Source organism: Triturus cristatus, chromosome 8 (assembly GCF_964204655.1).
Source record: "Triturus cristatus chromosome 8, aTriCri1.1, whole genome shotgun sequence".
NCBI lineage: Eukaryota > Metazoa > Chordata > Amphibia > Caudata > Salamandridae > Triturus > Triturus cristatus.
Genome location: NC_140591.1, coordinates 1325242466 through 1325254293, shown reverse-complemented (window position 1 = coordinate 1325254293; position 11828 = coordinate 1325242466).

Here is an 11828-nt window from a genome sequence, read left to right as displayed (position 1 = left end):
TTGTGGGGGTCACCCGAGAACCTCTCCGGGCTCGCCAGGGGGATGGGTGGTGATACATTCACATGTATAGGCGATGTTGACTGCGAGGCATCAAACGGGTTGCGCCCCTGTCGTTCTACTCTATCCTTCAGGGCGACTGTTTCTATCTTTGAGGCAGCCAATTCCTGTTGGACCAACAGCAGGGCTTGCAATACATCGTCTAGGGAGGCCATACTTGTGCTTGACTCGAACCCACAGGAATAATTCTTGGGCGCGTAATTCTGTCGCGATCCTCTGTGGATTCTGTGGGGGCGAATGAAGTACAAGAGTTCCACCTCCCGACGTCCCCGGCTCTGAATGTGTGAACACAGAGTACCAGGGCAATCAGGCGAGGGATGGGGAATTAGGAAGGGAACAGCGGGGAATGGGATACCTGTAACAGAAGGAAATCATAATACATAGTACAACAACACTGGGCAACCTACTCTCATTAGGTCTCACTATATGTCTCCCCAATGTGTCTCCTCATACACAACCAAACCCCAATAATCTTGCCGAAATCGCCACAAGTTACAACAAGAGGCTTCCTCCTTTCATCTAACACACCCCAGGTTGGTTATGGCTCTCTGGGTTCTGTTCCCCCTGACTTAAGGCTCCTTTGAGGTGGTAGCACCCGATATAGTTCTGCAGTGCTTCAATACTAAACGACTCAGTGACTATAGTCTTTCACTGACACCCTTGTTTAGCCCTTTAGGGGGGTAGAGTTAAAGTCACGCACACCCCCTATTACACCAGGCTGGTGGCTTCGTCGGAGTCAAGAAATGTCCCGCACAATGCAGCCCCTCCTTAGAACGACTCTACCTTGCTATTGGCAGGCTGCGGCTCCGGCGGGGAATGGCACCGCTCCGGCTTCCACGGCCAGGGAGGAGGCGTCCGCTCCTAGTGCCTCTTTTGGTCCGAGGCTTAGATATCAGTCCCGAACTCCTGGAATTCGGCGGCGCTTACGTCAGCGTCCCGCGAGTGGTCCTTCCCCTTTGGCAAATCCTGGATTCGAAGTAACGCGGTAACGCTTGGCTTCAGCGTCCCGCGAGAGAAGAGTGCTCCTTCACCTTTTGGCAAATCCTAGGTTCGAATTAACGCGGCAACGCTTGGCATCAGCGTCCCGCGAGTGAAGAGTGCTCCTTCACCTTTGGTAAATCCTGGCTTCGGAATAACGCGGCAACGCTTACTCCAGCGTCCCGCGCTGGCGAGCTTCAGCGGTTCTTCGTTTCGTTCGGAACCCACCGAACGGAATTCAAGTGAACAGGATTACGCGCTCCGATTGGTCCTCCTCTCCCGTACTAAATAGCGGAGGCCACGCCCTCTACCGCCAAGCTTTCTGGAAGTTGTGGTCTGGTTACAGTTTCGGTAGGCGCACTGGATCAGCGCCTGACAATATGCCCCAGTCGAGTGTGCGTTGGCTGATCTTACATGCCAAGGGCTCTATAGTCAAAGCAAATAAAATAGGCGAAAGAGGACAGCCCTGCCCTGTGCCATGCCCTATCACGAACGACGGGGAGATGGTGCGACCAGTCTTTACCCTAGCCTGTGGTTTTGTGTATAGTATACATACCCATATCAGGAAGTTAGGGCCCATACCAAAACCAGACAACACAGCTAATAGATATTGCCAACTCAAGGTGTTGAATACCTTTTCAATGTCCAGGGATGCTATCCAAGGTGTATCAAGTTCTGTACGGGCCCAAACTAACAACCTAAAAAGACGGCACAAGTTCAGCCCGGTGTTCCTCCCCTGGATGAAACTGTTCTGGTCTTCATGTACCAGTATAGTTATTACTTCTATTAGCCTATTGGCTAATAATTTACCTAGGATTTTATAATCTGCATTCAGCAGAGCCAGAGGGCGGTACGAGGCCAGTCGGAGTGGATCTCTTCCCGGTTTAGGTAGCACGACCTGTGTCGCCTCTCGCAGGGAAGGCAGGAGTTCTCCCCTTTCAAATTCCTCTTTGTACATGTTGATTAGCTGAGGAGTAAGTTGTTCGGAGTAGGCTGTGTAAAATTCAGAGGGCCAACCATCTGTCCCTGGGGTTTTACCTGTTGACAATTTTTTTATAGCTTCAAAGATCTCATCTGCAGTAATAGAATCTTTGACCAAGTCATACTGTGGTTGCGTTACCTGCGGGAGTTGGACATGTGATAAGAACCGTTGGATAAGAGAGGGATCGCCGGTGTCAGGGGCTTTGTAAAGAGAGGTATAGTAATCATGGAAAGAGTCATTAATCGCTTACTGGGTGTTCACCAAGCAGCCTGCAGAGGTGTATATCGCAGTGATAGATGGTTGTGAAGTGTCAGTTTTTAATAACTATGCTAGCATTTTCTCAGCTTTGTCCCCTATGGTGTGCCGACGGATGAGGTATTGTTTGTTGTCCAGTGCACAAAGATTGTCTGATGTCTCTTTGTATGTCAGGAGAGCCTCAGCCAATGAGGGGCCGACATGGGGGTCTGTGGGGGAGAGCCGCTCAGGTCTCTGTATTTGCAGCTCGTGTTTCTGGAGTTCTTTCATAAGCGACATACGGGAGCCATAAGCTGTTTTAATAGCATGCCCTCGAAGAACAGACTTGAATGTGTCCCATTCCATGCCTGTGTTTGAAGCTGTGCCTGTATTAATCTGAAAATATGAGGTTATAGATAGATTGTAATAGGGCGGTGCGAAAAGCAGCGTCCGTGAGTGCTGCGAGGGGAAGATGCCGGATTGGTATCCTGGCTCGCTGCATTCCCCGTGAAAGCTGCAGTGGACTGTGATCTGTGATCGTTGCAAGTATTCCACATTTGACACTCTGGGCAAGGCATTATCCGAGAAATATATGACATCTATCCTCATGTGGAGATCGTGGATTGTGAATAGTGTGAGTAAGTACGCAGCGCGGGGTGTTTACTACGTCATGCTTCGTGCAGTTGCATATAACAATCCAATCCTTCATATGTTGTGTTAATTTAACGGATTGTGCCCCCAGGAATGGAGTGCGTGAGTGGTCCAGGGTAAGGTTGTGCACGCTATTATAGTCTCCGCCCCAGAATGTTGGTGCCGTGGGGTCGATAAATAGGAGAATGGTTGCAAAATTGTGTCCAAGACACCCCCCTCACCAACAAATTACTCTTTCCAATCCACACCCCTCTGCCCCAGCAGCAACCAAGATACCAGCCATCCCACTCTTTATGCATGACATAGGGAAAGAAGCAGATCGAAACAAACAATAAAACTACCCAACTCCCTATCCCAGACCGGCTTGCCAACAGGTAATTGGCCATCTGCACTTAAATGCAATTAATCCAAGCAAATAACAACATCAAAAAAGAAAATATAGAGATCCTATATCAGCTACTTATCACTCTCAGGGTCGCATCAGTTCTGTGCATCAACTGCAAGCTGGCAGCCATGTATAGTTTAAGCCTGTAGTGTTCCTATTTTCAATATGCGGCAGACACAAAGAGAGGCGTGCTGTCCCTATGTTGACGATGGACATAGAGTGTTCTGCAGTGGGCTTACAAATTACCGTCCAAGGAATCATTAGAGTTCCTCTGCAGTCTGTGGGATGACCACCAGGCCTCCCCCCAACAATGCTGTGTGTTGCGAATCACTATGAGGTAGTACTTGATATAGTGCCTCATCCGAGTCCGACTCTGATCTTTGAGGAGATGTGGGGCCGCCACTGTGTTCCGCGATCTTTATGGCTGGTGCACACTCTTTATCCAGCTGGGCCTTCGATGGAAGCAGTATTCTACTCTTACCACACCCCATACGTGCACCTGCTAGTTTCCATGTTTGACGAGGGTCGACTGAGGTGGTAGGCGGAGCGTATGTGAGTCCATGTTGTTCTATCCAGGTCCAGGCCTCTTCGGATGTAGAGCAGAAGATGCTGCTGTCCTTGTATCAAATATGTAGCTTGGCAGGATATTGCAGCAAATATTGTATTTTGTGGTCCCAAAGACATTTCTTGACCTCCAGGTATGAGGATCTACGGTGCTGTACTGACAAAGTGTAATCTGGATAATATGCACTGTTGCATTCACGAATTGCCTTGGGACGCGGGCTCTGGTCACCTGTAGAATGTGATCCCTATCACGATAATTTGATAGCCTCGCTACCAGAGACCTGGGAGGGTTGCCTGGGCGTGGGGGGCCCTAGCATCCTATGTGCCCTTTCAACTGAGAAAACATTCGAGTTCCTGACCTGGAGGATGTCCGTGGAGAACCAGGACTCCAAGTAGAGCTCCATGTTGTGCCCTGCAGCCCGTTCCGGTAGTCCCGCTATGCGAATATTATTTCTGTGAGACCCACCTTCCTGGTCCTCCACCTGGCTCCTCAGGTATTCCACTTCCTGTTGGAGGGACTGGATCTGGACTGTTGCTGTGGATACTGTGTGACGCAAGGATGCTAGTGTGGATTCCGATTCCTCACCTCTGTCTTTCAACTTGTTGTGGTCTTCCCTTAGAAACCCCATCTCTATACAAAGCAAGTCGATTTTAGGGCTTAGCTTAGTTTTGATATTCAGTATCACTGCTATCAATTCATCAAACCGATGTGAGTGGTTAGCATGATCGACAGGGTTCACGGACACAGTTTGCTCTGCATTCACCACCCCAGAAGCCGGAGCCATTACATCAGATGGCTGGAGTTGCGTATTGTCTGTTCTGGTTTTCCTCATCTTGTCGTTTGGACGTGTGGCGTCGCACCACAGAATAATCTGTTGACTGTGGCTCCCTAAAGGAAGATTGGGGTGGCACACCAGTAATCAGTAGGTTACAGACAATTGAGGTGTGGATGTGGTATTGTAACATAGCCAGACAGTGCGCAGCAGTCTTTTGCTGTGGCATTAACTTAGGTATGACGCTGAGACACCTGCTAATAGCACTGCCCTGGTTTTGTGGGGTGCAGACCAATATGTTAGATGTCCGATGAGCAGAGAATTAGAGGTGTGGGCCGCGGGCATGGGCTACTAAACAAGGGGAGACCCAGAAGTCCTGTTGGCAGTACAAACAGGTCCGGCACCAACCGACCAGCAGTCCGCTAATAGTGACGCCGCAATGGATCACTGCTGTGGCGTAGTCATAGGTGTAATGCGGGATCACCCACTAATAACACTGTACTGGGTATGTGGGATGCAGCCAATGCGGTAGGTATCCAGGAGGTAAAGAAATTGAGGAAAGAGCCGTGGCAGGGTCTGCCAAACAAGGGGGGGTCCCAGTAGTCTATGGACAGTGCAAACAAGTTGGGCACCGCTGCCCAACTCACACTCGACCGTCCTAGAAGTCACAAGGCCAGGAGGGTCTGCAAGGAGATAAAAAGATTATTGCCAAGGCTTCATGAGCATTGCGACCGGCAATGGGAGGACAGACCAGCAGGCCGACAGGCCACTAGCTCCCAGCGCTCCGCGGGTAGAGACGACTGAAGGGTTCTAGTCGCATAGGCCAGACAGAGATCAATAGGCCATGCGATTCCGCCACCATGGATGTGCCCCAGGCAGTGTGCGTGTCCGCCGCGGCAAGATCTTACCCTCAGGGGCCACGCGTTGGAGCCGCCAGGCTTGGGTTCACATGTCGGGATCACTTCAGTGCAGACTTCGCGGTCTGGTCCAACCCCAAGTGGGGAGCATCACGGGGCCGCCCGGTCGCCATCCCCCTGTGTCTCACGAGTGACAGCAAAAGCAGGTCAAGGTATCCCTCGACAGGGTTAAGTTGGGCAAGCGGCAGGATCCCTTCGCCACAGGCACGTTTCCGATGGTGTGTTCGCTTCTCTTCAGGCGTGCCCCTGCAGGGGGGACGGTGCACTCAATGGTCGCCAAACGGGTCGCCGTTACACAAGACCAGTGGCTTTCAAGCGAGCCGATGTTGATCACTGTTAGCCGCCCATGTTGCGACCAGGTTTTGGCTTTGAGAGTCAGCGCGACATCCGGCAGTGCACCGCAGTGTGTAGCACTTCATATTGCAGGCAGATACAGGAGTTATTTAGGATTTTGCAGCAGGCCTGGTGCAGAGGTCAGCACCGCATGTTAGCACTCGCCGCCATCTTAGCCACACCCCACGTATTCCAAACTTTGGCCTTGATTACGAATCTGACGGTCTGACCACCCGACCGTGGCGTCCGTGGTCCCTAGAAGACTGCTGCACCGGTGGCCTTCCGCCTCCTGTATTACAAGTCATGCAGCCTGAAACACCGACTGCGTCAATGGCGTGGTTCCCACATGGGCTGCGGCGGTCTGCAATGTTGGTGATTTGTACTCCGATGGCATCAGGGCCACAGCTTCCAGTCTAACCTATTACAACAACACAGGGGTTCCCTAGCGGCGGTTCCCCAATGGCAGGAGACCATAGCGGTACGCTGGCAGCAAAGCACCACAACAGTGTCCATTGGATGGATTCAAAAACTACACAGCGGATGTCCTTTGGACAAGTGGGCATGCCTGTAAATCACACTATAAAACACACCCCATCCCTGACCATGATCCTTTGCTTCTCAACTGCAGCCCACAAGACAGGCACCACCGTGTTGTGCATTTCGAGATAAGGCAGCCCTTTTTTTCATCTTCCCATGTAGAACTCTCCACACCCTTTTTTGTTGTAGCCTATTCACTAATAAACCTTGTTTTTTTTGTTAATTTGTCACTCAACTTGATAGTCATAAATCGCCTCAAAAATCCATGTTTCACAAAGGCTGAGTTGTCAGTCGTGGTGGATGAAATCATTAGAGTAGAGCTACACATTTTTGGAGCCCAAATCCTGCATACTCCTCACTGTAGGAAAAGTGATTTGTGTAACAGGATAAACGATAGAGTGAATTCTGGTGGCACCATCCTGCATACACAGCTAGAAATTAGGAAGAGGCAGAACAACCTGAGGTTGAAGGTGCATACCTTGGCCTCCAACCACCACCTGGAGGCCCGGAGTACTTGCAGTGGCCCTGACAGCATCCCATTTATACTTTTTCCCTGAAAGGAGAAGGTCTTGGCCATCCAGCATATTGAGGGCATGACAGGAATACCTGGGGAAGTGGTGTCTGGTAAGTTACACTTCACTAACTGTCACAATACCTCAATGTCCTGTTTGCTCTCAACTCTGCTTTTGCTATTGTGTTGTCCACCTACTTTCCTAACATGCAATACCCAAAGTATCAGAGATGTTGGTTTGTCAGTGTTAATGTGTATTGTTGCATATATCAATCAGGGGGTTTTGAGCCCGCTACTCATCCGTGAGGGTCTGAAATTGCGGGGGGGGGGGGGTGCCGGTCCGGATCCGACAGATCAGATGAAGAGTCAGGTCTTGAGGCTCTTCCTGAAGGTGTGAAGAGTAGGGGAGCGTCTGATGTTGATTGAGAGCTCGTTGCAGGCTCTGGCTGTGGTGTAGGAGGAGGCTCTCCCACCCTCTCTGGTTCTGCGGATATGCGGGGTTTCTGCTAGGGCGAGGTCGGCAGACTGGAGGTTTCTTTTGGGTAGTGGAAGGAGATTCTTTCATTGAGGTATTTGGGTCCGATGTTGTTGAGGGATCTGTAGGCGTGGATGAGCAGCTTGAAGGTGACTCTCTTTTTGACGGGGAGCCAGTTGAGGTCGTGCAGGTGTTGGGGGATGTACTCCTGTCGTGGGATGCCGACAATGAGTTTGGCCGCAGTGTTCTGGCTTGGAGTTTTCGTAGTATTGATTTGTTGATTCCAGGATAGAGGGTATTTCCGTAGTCCTGTCTGCTTGCTATAAGTGCGTGGGTGATGGTCTTTCAGACTTCGGGGATCCACTTGAAGGTCTTATGGAGGATGCCGAGGGTGTAGAAGGAGGTGGAAGCAACGGTGTTGATCTGTTGGGTCATGGTGAGGGAAGAGTCGAGTATGATGCTGAGGTTCCAGGCATGGTACGTCGGGTGGGAGGGAGGTGCCGAGGGCAGGGACCCACCGGGAGTTGTCCCAAGATACAGGGGTGAGTCCAAGGATGAGGACTTTTGTCTTCTCTGAGTTGAGTTTCAGACAGCAGCTACTCATCCAAGCTGCGACATCTTGCACTCCTTCTTGGAAGCTGATTCTGGTAGTTTCGGGTTCTTTTGTGAGGGAGAGGATGAGCTGGGTGACGATGGCATAGGATACAATGCTGACTCCCTGCTGTCTGACGATGGCGGCGAGGGGGGCCATGTAGATGTTGAAGAGCGTAGGGGGGAGCGATGATCCTTGTGGTTCTCCGCAGGGGATCTCTGTTGGTTATGAGAGGAAAGGCGGGAGTCTGATCCGTTGGGTTCTGTGGGCGAGGAAGGAGCGGAGCCAGTCGAGGGCGGTTCCTTGTATACCTGCAGCGAGGAGTTTGGCTGCAAGAGTGAGGTGGGAGATGGTGTTGAAGGCTGCGGAGAGGTCGAGTAGGATGAGGGCTGCGGTGTGGCCTTGGTCTAGGAGCATGAGGATATCATCAGTGGTGGCAAGGAGGGCAGTCTTGGTACTGTGGTTGCTGCGGAATCCAAATTGGGAGGGGTCAGGATGGAGTTCTCTTTGATGAGGTTTGTTAGATGGGCGTTGACGTTCTTCTCGGTGACTTTTGCTGCGAAGGGAAGGAGAGCGATGGGTCACATATATCAATCTCCATTACATGCCACATGTTGCAATACTGTCTGTATGTGCATGATCAGAAATAAATTGTCCCTGGCCCCATGATATGAGTCAAAATGTAAATGTATGGTCCATCCCAAATGCATGTTGCCAACAGGTATGGTACACTAACCATTTGTCAAGTGTAGGGAAGTCGAGTTAGAAATTCCTACAACTACCATGAGGCCCGGTGACTGTAACTCTAACAAAGATGCAATATTCTTTTTGCCCCTTCTCACTTGTCTGCCATGCTGCAACTGATGTTCACCTTACATGTAGGTTACCATTTGTCAAGTGTTGGTAAGTCAAGTTAGAAATGGCTACAACTGCCATGAGGCACTGCAACTGTAATCCTAGTAAAGATGCAATAGCCTTTTTTTCCCTTCTCACTTATCTGCCATGTTCCAATAGAAGTTCCCCTTACATGGACTGTGCAATGTGCAGACAATGGTCTACTCAGAGACATGTCTGAATACTTTGATTGATGGTGTGCTGGTATCCTCAACAGAAACGATTATGGCATGAGTGACACCATACCACATTTGTTCCTCCAATATATGTGAGGCATGAAGAAGACTCATCTGATTATAAGTGGCAGGTGATGCATTGACTCTGTACTGCTAACATGATGAATAATGTTAAACATACAACCACGTTGTGTGTACACCTGTATTCTACACAACTAGGGCCTTGGAATGGTCAAATTCACGTTACTTCTATACTTTGTTGGGTTAAATGTTTAGGAGATGTTATGTTAATCCCAAAATTCAAAATACAACATATCAGCACATCTAATGAGCTCCTCAATTCTACCACATCTATTGAAGGTCTCCAAATAACTTGTAAACAACTTCAACACCACGCAAATAGATCACAATAATAATCCCTACCTCTTTAATTTAATCCTAGGTCTTCCCAGTGGTGGCGGACCCCACAGGATTAGTACCACCTGCATCCATGTCCACTGCCTTCCGTTCCATCCTTACCCTCCCAGTTCTCCCCCAACCAGTTGTGCAGGGCTGCTTCCTTAGGAAGGGAGCCATCTCCTTCGCCCCAGGCACGTCAGCCCTGCCCCTGTTACCCCCTACTGCCCTGAGTGAGGCAGCTACTGACCTCCTGAGGAATACCTCTATGGGTCAGACTGCATTCCTGAGTACCATCCAGGGGCAAGACAACCAGCTGACACAAATTGTGGCCTACCTCGAAGGTATTCACAGTGCAGTGTCTGGCCTACAGAGGTCTCTTCAGGCTCTGGTCTCCTACCTCATGGCAGCCCTCCACCCATCCCCGTGTCCCAACCCACCTCCTGCCCCTTCCCCGTTCAAATTCCCCATTCCTATGCATGTCCCAAGCACACGCACATATATGCATGCACACACTTCATCAGACCCAAGCACTACACACAGACATAAACACACAAAAAACACAAGCATGCAGCCACAGATCAGAAACATACTCCCCTTGCCACTCCAACACATCCATACCCCAGATACCACACCAGAACCCACTGACCCTTCCACAATCACACCCATACCCCCAGACACCATGCCAACACCCACATAACGCTTCACAACCCCACTCATACCCACAGATACCACACCAACACCCACAGACCTCTCCACAACCACACCTATACCCGCAGACTCCACAACAACACCCACATAACCCTCCACAACCACATCCATACCCGCAGACACCACACCACCACCCACAGACCCTTCCACAATACCTCAGATACCACACCAACAGGCCCCTCCACAACAACCAGCACATCCACTTCACACACAACAAAGAAACGCAAAAATGGTCACCCACACAATAGACACTGACAGAAGACACAGTTGATACAGCACACAAACCTCTCACTTCCACTCCCACTCCCTCTACCTCCCAAACCCAACTCCAACCCAACCATCATACCCTTTTCTACATGAAGATGTCGTGTTTGCCCTTGTCCTTATCCCATGTGAAAACAGACCCCCATAAAGTCCCAAAAACCTCTCCCAAAGCCCAACTCATCCCTTCTAGATCCCAATCCACATTGAGAAACCTGATTCCCAACCCACTAAACCACGCCCTACCACCAAAAAGCCCAAGAAAACCCTTCCCAAAGCCCAACCGATCCCTTCCACATCCTAATCCACCCCTGAGAAAACTGGGGCCAGATGTACAACCATTCCAATTTGCGAGTCACGAATTGCATTGTTTTTCGACTCACAATGGAATTTACAACAATGTCTCAGACACTGTTTGCGATTTCTAATGGGGTCGCAAATTGCCTGCCTCATTAATATTCATGAGGCAGGTGCAATTTACGACCCCATTGGGAATGGCTAGCACTCCCAAGGATGATGGCCTGCTGGGGTCAACAGACCACTATGTCTGTGACTGCTTTCTAAATAAAACAGTATTTTTCTTATAAATGCAGCCTGTTTTCCTTAAAGGAAAACAGGATGCATTTAAAAAAGAAAACTGAAACAGTTCTGATTCATTTTTAAAGGTAGGCAGTGGTCTGTGGGACCACTGCCTGCTCTTGAAAAATATTTTCACTGCTAGTCACAAAGCGGAAGGGATCCCCTGGGGACCCCTTCCCGTTTGGAGCAGTTTACTACCCATTTGAAATGGGTGGTAAACTGGGAGTGTTTTGCGGCCGCAATTGGGGTGGCTAAACAATCTTACATTGAAGTATGACTCGCTATTAGGAAGGAACACCCTTGCCATGCCCCTTCATAATGACGAGTCGCAAACCCTATTTTGCAAGTCAGTAATATGTTCCCGACTCACAAAATAGGATTTGTACAGAGGGCAGACCTATTTTACAGTTGCAAATGGGCCGATTTCCTGTTTGTGACCACAAAAAATGGTCGTACATCTGGCCTAAAATCCCCACCCACTAACCCCAGCCCTACCACCAAAAAGCCCAAGAAAACCCGTCCCAAAGCCCAACCCATCCCTTTTACATCCCAATCCACCTCTGGGAAACCTGATCCCCACAAAACCCAGCCCTATCACCAAAAGGCCCAAGAAACCCCCTCCCAAAGACCAACCCATCCCTTCCACATCCAAATCCACCCCTGAGAAACATAAATCAAGCCCTACCACCAAAAAGCGTAAGAAAACCCTTCCAAAACCAAGCCCATCCCTCCCTAAAACAGAGCCCAAGCCCACCTCCCAAGTGCCATCTTCGAGGTGCCTGCTATGCCCAATTGATGCCACTTTGTGAGGAAGTTCACTGG